At 46.5% G+C, this 8,391-nt stretch overlaps 1 protein-coding gene across 14 annotated transcripts in view; it reads left to right on the forward strand.

Annotated features, from left to right (window-relative positions):
- Positions 1-8,391, forward strand: part of mmy (UDP-N-acetylglucosamine pyrophosphorylase mmy) — a 114,782-nt gene that overhangs the window by 54,687 nt on the left and 51,704 nt on the right. Inside the window, exon 1 of one of the 14 annotated variants that reach the window (XM_071675667.1) lies at positions 5,265-5,510. The exons of the other annotated variants lie outside the window; for them this stretch is intronic. The gene's annotated coding sequence lies outside the window, so the exon portion shown is untranslated. Of the gene's footprint in view, positions 1-5,264; positions 5,511-8,391 lie in introns of those variants that run through there. 14 annotated transcript variants of the gene reach the window in all.

An 8,391-nucleotide genomic window follows, 5' to 3' on the forward strand; every position in this document is an offset into this window, starting at 1 on the left:
GACTGGAGCAATCCCATTCATCCCCTTACCCCCTGTATGTGTAATTATTGGAGACGTTCACATGAGATCGTAAGACTCTGAACGTCACAAGCAGAGCTGGTTGTGTGTGAGAGATGTATGAAGTGTTTGTCATACCTCCAGAACTTAGTAAAAGGAAAATGTGGACAGACGGAGTATCCAACACGAATTGTAGGAAACGTCAAGATGAGACTTTTGTTGGAATGGCAAAACTGGTGACAGGAAGTGGGAGGGACCAAGTGTATTGTCCGAGGGTAGACGAATGACGCTTTCTGCACTGTACCAGAGCAGTGACCGAGGAGGTACTGGTGAGATGATACGAGAGGACATTGCTCTTCAGTCGAGGGAAGGGAGACTGTGCGAGTGAGTGACCATAGAGCTTTACATTGGAAGTTTACGAAAAATGTACATACCTTGAATATCAGATTTTGTATGTCTCCTTTAGTGGTCAAGTGGAAAGTCACCGGCGAGGTTGTATCACCGTCAGTGGACGACAAGGGAGTACAATCTCGTCAAGGAACTTCTCACGTCAAAGGAGTCCATCCTGCACTAAGGGAGACCTCATTCACCGCCAGGAGAACAGACGGCAGAGCGTCACTAAGTGGCTTTCATCTCTTGAGTAACTGGTTTCCGGGAGTGTGTAATCATGGTTGTACATGGTTGCACTCTTTCCTGGCCGTTTGTCCTCCTCGCTTGCCAATGAGCTGGGTTCAAAGTTACTTTGGTTGTTGGGTGGAATAAGTATATGCACGGTATAATGTCGAGCACTTTTTGTATATAAACATGATTAGTGGTCACACGATCGTCAGTTCGTTCCTTACGTCTGATGATGACAGAAACCTGGTAGTTGAATGATGATGGCGTGGTTGATGTGATGAACCGTATGATGGTGCTTGATAAGCTTTGTGAGACACGGATGATATGCTCGATGTGGTTAACCGCATGAGACACGGTTGATATGTTGGGTATGATGAGTCGTACGAGACACGGATGGTATGTTGGGCGTGGTGAGCCGTATGTAATACGATTAAAATGTTGGGCGTGGCGAGCCGTATGAGACACGGAAGCTGGCACTGGTAAGATGCCAAGCTTCCCATCCCTTGGAGAACGGAAGGCCGACGCAGTTGATCGCTTCGGCGTCCGAACGGCCTTCCCTGGATCCCTTTGCGTTCCGGGTTTAGGCATGTCGTGATCACACTTTGCCATGGGGGTTGGACATGTTGGGTGTGACCCGGTTGCTCATATGACTCCTAGGGATGGACATGAGGGGAATGAGTGTCTCACAGCGGGGTTCAGTTGGCTGGTGCATTGGTGCCTCGGTGGCCGGAGGGGACTGGGGCCTGGGGGCTGGGAACATGATCTTGATGACCTATATGTTTTAGTCCCAGTGCAGCACCAAAGTATTAGATGACGAGTCTTACAGTCCTACATTGCCTCTGGCTGTTTGTTCTAGTTATACTCAATGTATGATTATTACTTGTTGCTTCGTCTTTGCTCACTCACTCGCATCCGTCACGCTATCCTTCCCCGTTAATAGTCCTCGTTTTCCACATCACAGTAAGCCAGTCTTCTGCATTACCCTCTTGATCTTGACGTTTGACTTATTCGTTTGGTTGCTACCTCCTGGCTAGTTAGGTTTCCCCGGACCATTCATTTCCAGCCTCAGGTCTACCTTGTCCTGCTTCGTTTCTCTGTCCCACACCCGTTAACCCTCCAGTAGTCTCCTCCCCTCCAGTTGTCCCCTCCTCCGCTCCAGTAGTCACTTCCATCTCCAGTAATTTCCTCCACCCCCCATTAGTCGTATCCTCCACCTCTTCCCCTCAAATGGTCTCCTCTTTTTCCCTCTCCCCTCCAGCAGTCTCTTCCTCCACCTCCTCCCCTCCTATAGCCTCCTCCTCCTCCTCCTCCTTCCTTCCCTCCAGCAGTCTCTTCCTCCACTTCTCTGTGGTGTTCAGCCCCTCCCGTTCCTCCGCCTAATTACTCTCCTGCACCTCCCACCACTATTCGCTTCCTCACCGACTTTCTCTTCGTTATCCTTCTCATCGTTGACTTTTTGTCATTTATTTTGTGCACAGCAGTCAGGATGTATCATTGCTTGTTTGCCTTCAGCGTCCTCATCAATTTCCCTTCATGTTTTGCTTGTTTTATATCCCTCTTGTCTCTTCGTTCTCTTCGTCTTACCTCTCTCTCTCTCCCCTTTTGCTGTAAGAAATATCTTGAGGTCAACGTGTTTGAAGCATGTAATTTTGAAGCATGTAATCTATCGGTGCAAGGCGCCCGTAGCGTGTGTAAGTTAGCGAGTAGAGTGTAGTAGCACCATGGGAGGGAGTCAGTGTGTGTGTGTGTCCCAGGCTGGGCTGGGAGGTGAGGAAGTGTGGCGGCGGCGGTGGCGGGAGGCTCCCCAGGTGAGTGTTGCACACCCAACCAACTCGCCTTCACTTTTCCAGCACCCGTCCCGTGGCCAGCCACCGTTACCCACGTGCCCCTTGTCTCACTCGTGGCCTGTCTGTGTGTATGTGTCTCCCCCTCAGCCCTTGTCCTGTGGCTGGTATGTGGCCGTGTGGTACTGGTATGTGGACCATGTGTATATACACGCATAGGAGGGAAAACATGGTACATTTACTAAACAAGGTTGAGAAACGGAGCAACACCAGTGTTAAAACTCGGCTCCCGTAATACACAAATAGTAATCGCTGATATGCGCGCTCGCACACGTCTTCTTGAGAACTGTCACACCTGTACACACGCACCTGCCTCACCCTCCGCCCACTCTCTACACTCCCCTAAACCTGTCCCTCCCGCTCTACACCTAACAGCAGCACCGATCATCACTTAACATCGTCTCTAGACATTAAACCAGGTAGGAAAAAGAAAAGTGTATTTCTCGACCGCAAAAAGATATTTTCATATGATTATGCCATATCCTCACATTTTTTTTACCCTGGTTGAGGGTAAGTGATATATATATATATATATATATATATATATATATATATATATATATATGTGTGTGTGTGTGTGTGTGTGTGTGTGTGTGTGTGTGTGTGTGTATGTATAGTGTGGTAGTGAGTGCAGTATGGTTATATAGTGAGGAGGTTAGTCCGCAGTGCGGGTATCAGTGGGAGCGTCACCTGCTGGTTTTCCTGCTCCGTCATACGTCCCTCAGCCGTTATGTAAACAAGATCCTTCATAGATGCAGTATTCCAAATATTGTTTTAGGAGGAGTGCGCGGGAATTGCGGCCGGGAAGGCATAGCGTGTGGACCGAGAGAGATGTCGTATGTCCTCATTCACGACAGTAGTTGCGCAACAAGGCCCAAATAGCGGAGATCCTTCCCTGTAAACCCTCGTGAGTTTACTGTGGGTGAAGTGTGCCAGCCTGGGGATTGTAGTTTGGCGCTGGAGTAGGCCAAGGATGTCGCCTGCTTCCAAACCTGCTTCAGGCCGCCCAAAACCCGGCATTGATGTGCAAACTCCTCCTTGAACTGATTTAACTTAACAGTTAGATTTGAAGAATATTCCAGTTTTACATGGTGCACCCATCTGACTGATAGTTTATTTACAGCATTTATATGATTGATCCAGAACAGTAAGGTTCGCCAACATATAACACAGCGATTCACTTTTATAATGTTGACCTATATTTAGCCGTGTTGTTATCTGTTAGGATATTCATTTGCTCCTAAACAGTCTTCTGTTATGAGGTCCGCACTCACACTGAGTAGATGAGTGGCCGTCTTTTATGGGGTCAAGGACCTCCCGCCTGTGTACCAGGGTACACAACTGTTTTTTTCTCACATATTTACATCACATAAGCATTCACAAAGATATCCATATCGTAGATTAGCTGCTCCCTGTTACTCAGCGGCATCTGTAGTGTCTGATTGTGTGGTGACCCCCAGCGGGGTACCTGCTCTACAATCGTGTCTTCTGTACCTGTAAAGGTCACGCCCTGTAGTTTTTATTCAGGAATTTGTCATTCATCTGATGGTCACCCGTTAGTAGTGTTGCAAGCGGCTGGGAAAGGGCGGATCCCTTGGTATGTGTGGGCGTGGCATATGCCTCACAAGAGAGACACTGTATTGGGCCCAAGTGCAGGGTGGCTGATGACAGCCGTGTGCATCACAAGGTGAACCTGAGATGTTGGAAGGTGTGTGTGTGTGTGTGTCCATGAGCAGTAGGTAGTGTGTGTGGTAGTGGCCAGTGCTGCCCAACACTAACCTTGCATTGCCATCCTACCTACACCAACCGCAACCGCTACACTCCTTCCCTAGCCTGTTAATCTGAAGTGTTGCGCATTTATTCTCGAGTCGATAAGTTTAACATTCACTTGCTGGTGAATTATATCCATATAATCATCTTTGTATCGAACGAGAAAGAAAAAGGAAAGGAAATCGTCCGAAGCCGAAATTGTTAAAGAAGTTGTTCTTATTCGGGAATGTTAACTATTGAGGAGCGTAATGTAACGTGAATGTTGACACCGTGTGGGATACTTCTCGAAAGGTGAGAAGAGCCAAGCGTGGCGAAGGCTCCACCACTGATTCTTCTGTCATGTCGTCTTGAAGGTTAATCAAGGCGTCCCGGTAATGTTGGCTGTGAATGGCATTATGGTTTGTCACATTGCCATGACAAAAGTCTTATTGTTTAGCATGGTGATTTCCCCCCTTGGCCGTTGACCCAGCCCGAGGGTACTGATGGCCAACATATCGCGTTCCCATGTGTCTACCAGAGGGCGTCCAGCCCTAATACCCGTGAGTTTCTGCTGAAAACTGGGTACTGGTTCGTCCGGCTCGGACCATGGTGGGAGACGAGAGGGAGGCTCCTGTGTTGCCTAATAGCTCAGAGTTGCTGAGGGCGCCCATAACTTTGCTGTTGCAGGTTGCACACCTTGTGATTGATGAGGTCATTCCCTGTTCATTGTAGAGGTGACGGAGAGTAGGGGGCATTGAGAAGTGTATTACATGCAGATGGGGCAGCAAGTGTTCGGCGTTGGCCCCTCCTGTCAGAATCAGCTGGAGTCAGGCTGTTACCAACTAGCATAAAAGAAGTCACTCTGAAGTTCCTGGCCATGGCTTTTGATAATATTTTAAAGTAGAAATTAGCTCACGTAAAATCTTATTTATCAGTTAATCATATATACATGTGTATATACCTTTTGGATTAATTTTAAGTATACTTATATTAAAGGAGGTGTACTGACGAATTGGCAGTGTACCGTGGCAACTTCAGTGAGGGGTGTCTGGTGTAAAGATTCAGTTGGCGCTCGGCTCTCGTGTCGGAAAGTTGTGTTTGGGTGCGCTCCTCCTCTGGGAGTTACACCCGTGATCCCAGCCTCTCAAGATCCTCACTCGCTGGCTCTTTTTGATTGTATCATCATCCATCAAAGTTCCCTTAAGGTGTTGAGTGAGCTGTGTGGTCAGAGAGGCAGACCGTTAAGCGTGTACAAGTATTCCTGCACCACAACTTTCGTTGCTCGTGACCACAAACCATAAGGTAGGAAAAGCCACGTAACCCTGGGTATGTACGTGACACTAGTATGTCCTGGGCAACACTCGTAGGTCTTTGGTAGCTCCCACATGTATTTGTTTGACAGGTGTATTGTATAGAGGCGAAGTTCCCCTGTCGTGTAGTGTGTCCGAGATGCCCATATGTGAGGCTTTGCCAGTGCCGATGAAAGCCTAGCTCTCCTGTGCTGATTGTCTTAACACTCGTAAGAACTTTGTTGCCCGACTTATGATGATTTCCATGTTGATGGATGTCGTATAGCTCCCTTAACAGTGTGGTTGTTTTTCACCAGTGCAGCAGAAGCACAAGCTTCGATATCTGAGGACTTGCGGATATCTGTCAAAATCTAAGTTGATTGTTGAAGGTCAGTGAGCGGCGGCGGCCGTCCCGGGTGACCTCCCGTGGCCCCCGCTGTCTCAAGCACACACACACGCACACACACTCCATCTACTGGCCTGCAGGGTCTTCCCTCCACTGTCATTATATACCCAAGACTTGGAGGATGACCTGAAGATTCGCCGCCCCCCCCCCCTTCTCCTCCCCCAAATGGTGTTCTAGGCTAGGTTAGGTTACAACCCAAACAATTGTTACTCAACCCAACACAATCTAACCAAACCTAACCAAACCAAAACTAATCTAACTTAACCTAGTTTTTTTTTTTTTTGTTCATAAGCTCAGGAAATCCGACATCACTCCAATATCTCTTTGCGTTGGATCCACTCACACTCAGTTAAGCAAACGTTATTTTTTAAGTTGATAACACCCTGGGTGAGATACAGCTGATACGTCTATCTTGACCGGTATCATATCTAAAGATGTGTGAAGTTTGAATGTTTCTTTAGAACTTGATTCTTCTGGAACGGTAAATCTAAGTGAATCAGTTGTTTCCTGAAAGTGAACTTCAAATACCAAGGTTCTCACTCGGGCGTAAGGGAACTTTTTCCGCACTTTTTTATGTTAGCCGAGACGGTACGGACAGCAGAATGCCCTTATCAAGGCCTTATCATTAACGCTAATACATATATATATATATATATATATATATATATATATATATATATATATATATATATATATATATATATATATATGCTGATGAGTCCACTGGAAAATGAAACACGATAAATTCCCAAGTGCGCTTTCGTGCAATGATCACATCACTTTGCACGACTTGGTTGACATTTCAGTCTCGAGCAGGAGAGACGACCGTGCGCGCACGCATGATAACCTGGCCCATAACCTGAACGTTTATAGCCACGTCTTCATACCTTGCTGGTCGAGGGTCTTTAAAGTCATGGTCAAGTGTCTTACCGTCTTGCTCGAGGGTTGTCAAGTTATGCCCAAGGGTTCTATTTCGTACTCTAAGGTCGAAACAGTGTGCTCAAGGGTCTGACCGTAGTGCTCAAGGGTTGTAGTTCGTGCTCTAAGGTTGTAACATCGTGCTAGAGGGGTCGAAGAATCACTTTCCCGCTGCCTCCCTTTACAGTATGTGTCGTGGCTGGAGCCACACACTCCTGTTTACAAGCTGGCCCAGTTCATCATCTGGCTCGCCTCCTGCTGAAGCTGGCTCTACGTTTTCAGTTCTCTGTACTTCACTATATGAGCGCCAACTTCACCAGATTAGCGCAACAAAAAGCACCTGTTTACAAACACAGTCTGATGAAGAAATAACAATTATATTCCTCAGTATATCCTTATTTTTACACGAAGTGTGTTGCTTGTATAGATTATATATATATATATATATATATATATATATATATATATATATATATTTTCCCGCGTTAGCGAGGTAGCATTAAGAACAGAGGACTGGGCCTTTGAGGGAATACCCTCACCTGGCCCAATTCTCTGTTCCTTCTTTTGGAAGAATAAAAAAAAAACGAGAGGGGAGGATTTCCAGCCCCCCGCTCCCTCCCCTTTTAGTCGCCTTCTACGACACGCAGGGAATACGTGGGAAGTATTCTTAATCCCCTATCCCCAGGGATAATATATATATATATATATATATATATATATATATATATATATATATATATATATATATATATATATATATATTTTTTTTTTTTTCTTTCATACTATTCGCCATTTCCCGCGTTAGCGAGGTAGCGACATATATATATTTAGGATGTACTGAATGAGATACACTTTGGACCACAGCAGCAGGTGCTCAGTCGTGGCGATCTCGGATGAAAGGAAAAAACTATTAGTAGTATAGATGATACTACAGGGATTGATTTGAGATCAGATGTCTGTAAATCCGAATCTTTAAGTTGGAAGGCTTACTTACCATCAGCTTTGCTGTGCGAGGAAAGGAGGAGGTATCATAACGGTCCACCCTCGCGTGGCTGGTCCTCACCCAGAAACAATGGGAAGCAGCAATCAGACGCGTGCCGTGGGTTCAGTTCTTTGGGGGCTGGAGCACACGACTGAACGTAAACAGCTCACGCGAGTAGTGACCGGAATAACATCTAGAACAGAGAGAGAGAGAGAGAGAGAGAGAGAGATACAGTCAAGGCGGAAGGGAAGGTGTGGTTTGGAGAGAAGTGATAGCTGAAGAGTTCATACGGCGGGAGGCTCTTTGACTCCGCTCTGGCTAAGAGAGAGAAGAGCCGTGCACACATACGTAGACAGTACCCCATACTGAAGCGAATAAGCCACCTGTAGAAATGGAAGTGCTGCATGCAAGGGAATTAGGCACCTTTGGATGTGGAATAGCCGCATATAAAGGGAGTGAGTCGTCACCTGTTGATGTGGAATACCCGCACACCAGGATAATCTCGACACCTATGCAACCTCGAGATTTGGGAATCGGATTTTGTGATTTCTCCTTCTGTTGGCTTTCCTGGAGAGAATGGATGATACG

The sequence above is a fragment of the Panulirus ornatus genome, chromosome 21 (genome assembly GCF_036320965.1).
Source record: "Panulirus ornatus isolate Po-2019 chromosome 21, ASM3632096v1, whole genome shotgun sequence".
NCBI lineage: Eukaryota > Metazoa > Arthropoda > Malacostraca > Decapoda > Palinuridae > Panulirus > Panulirus ornatus.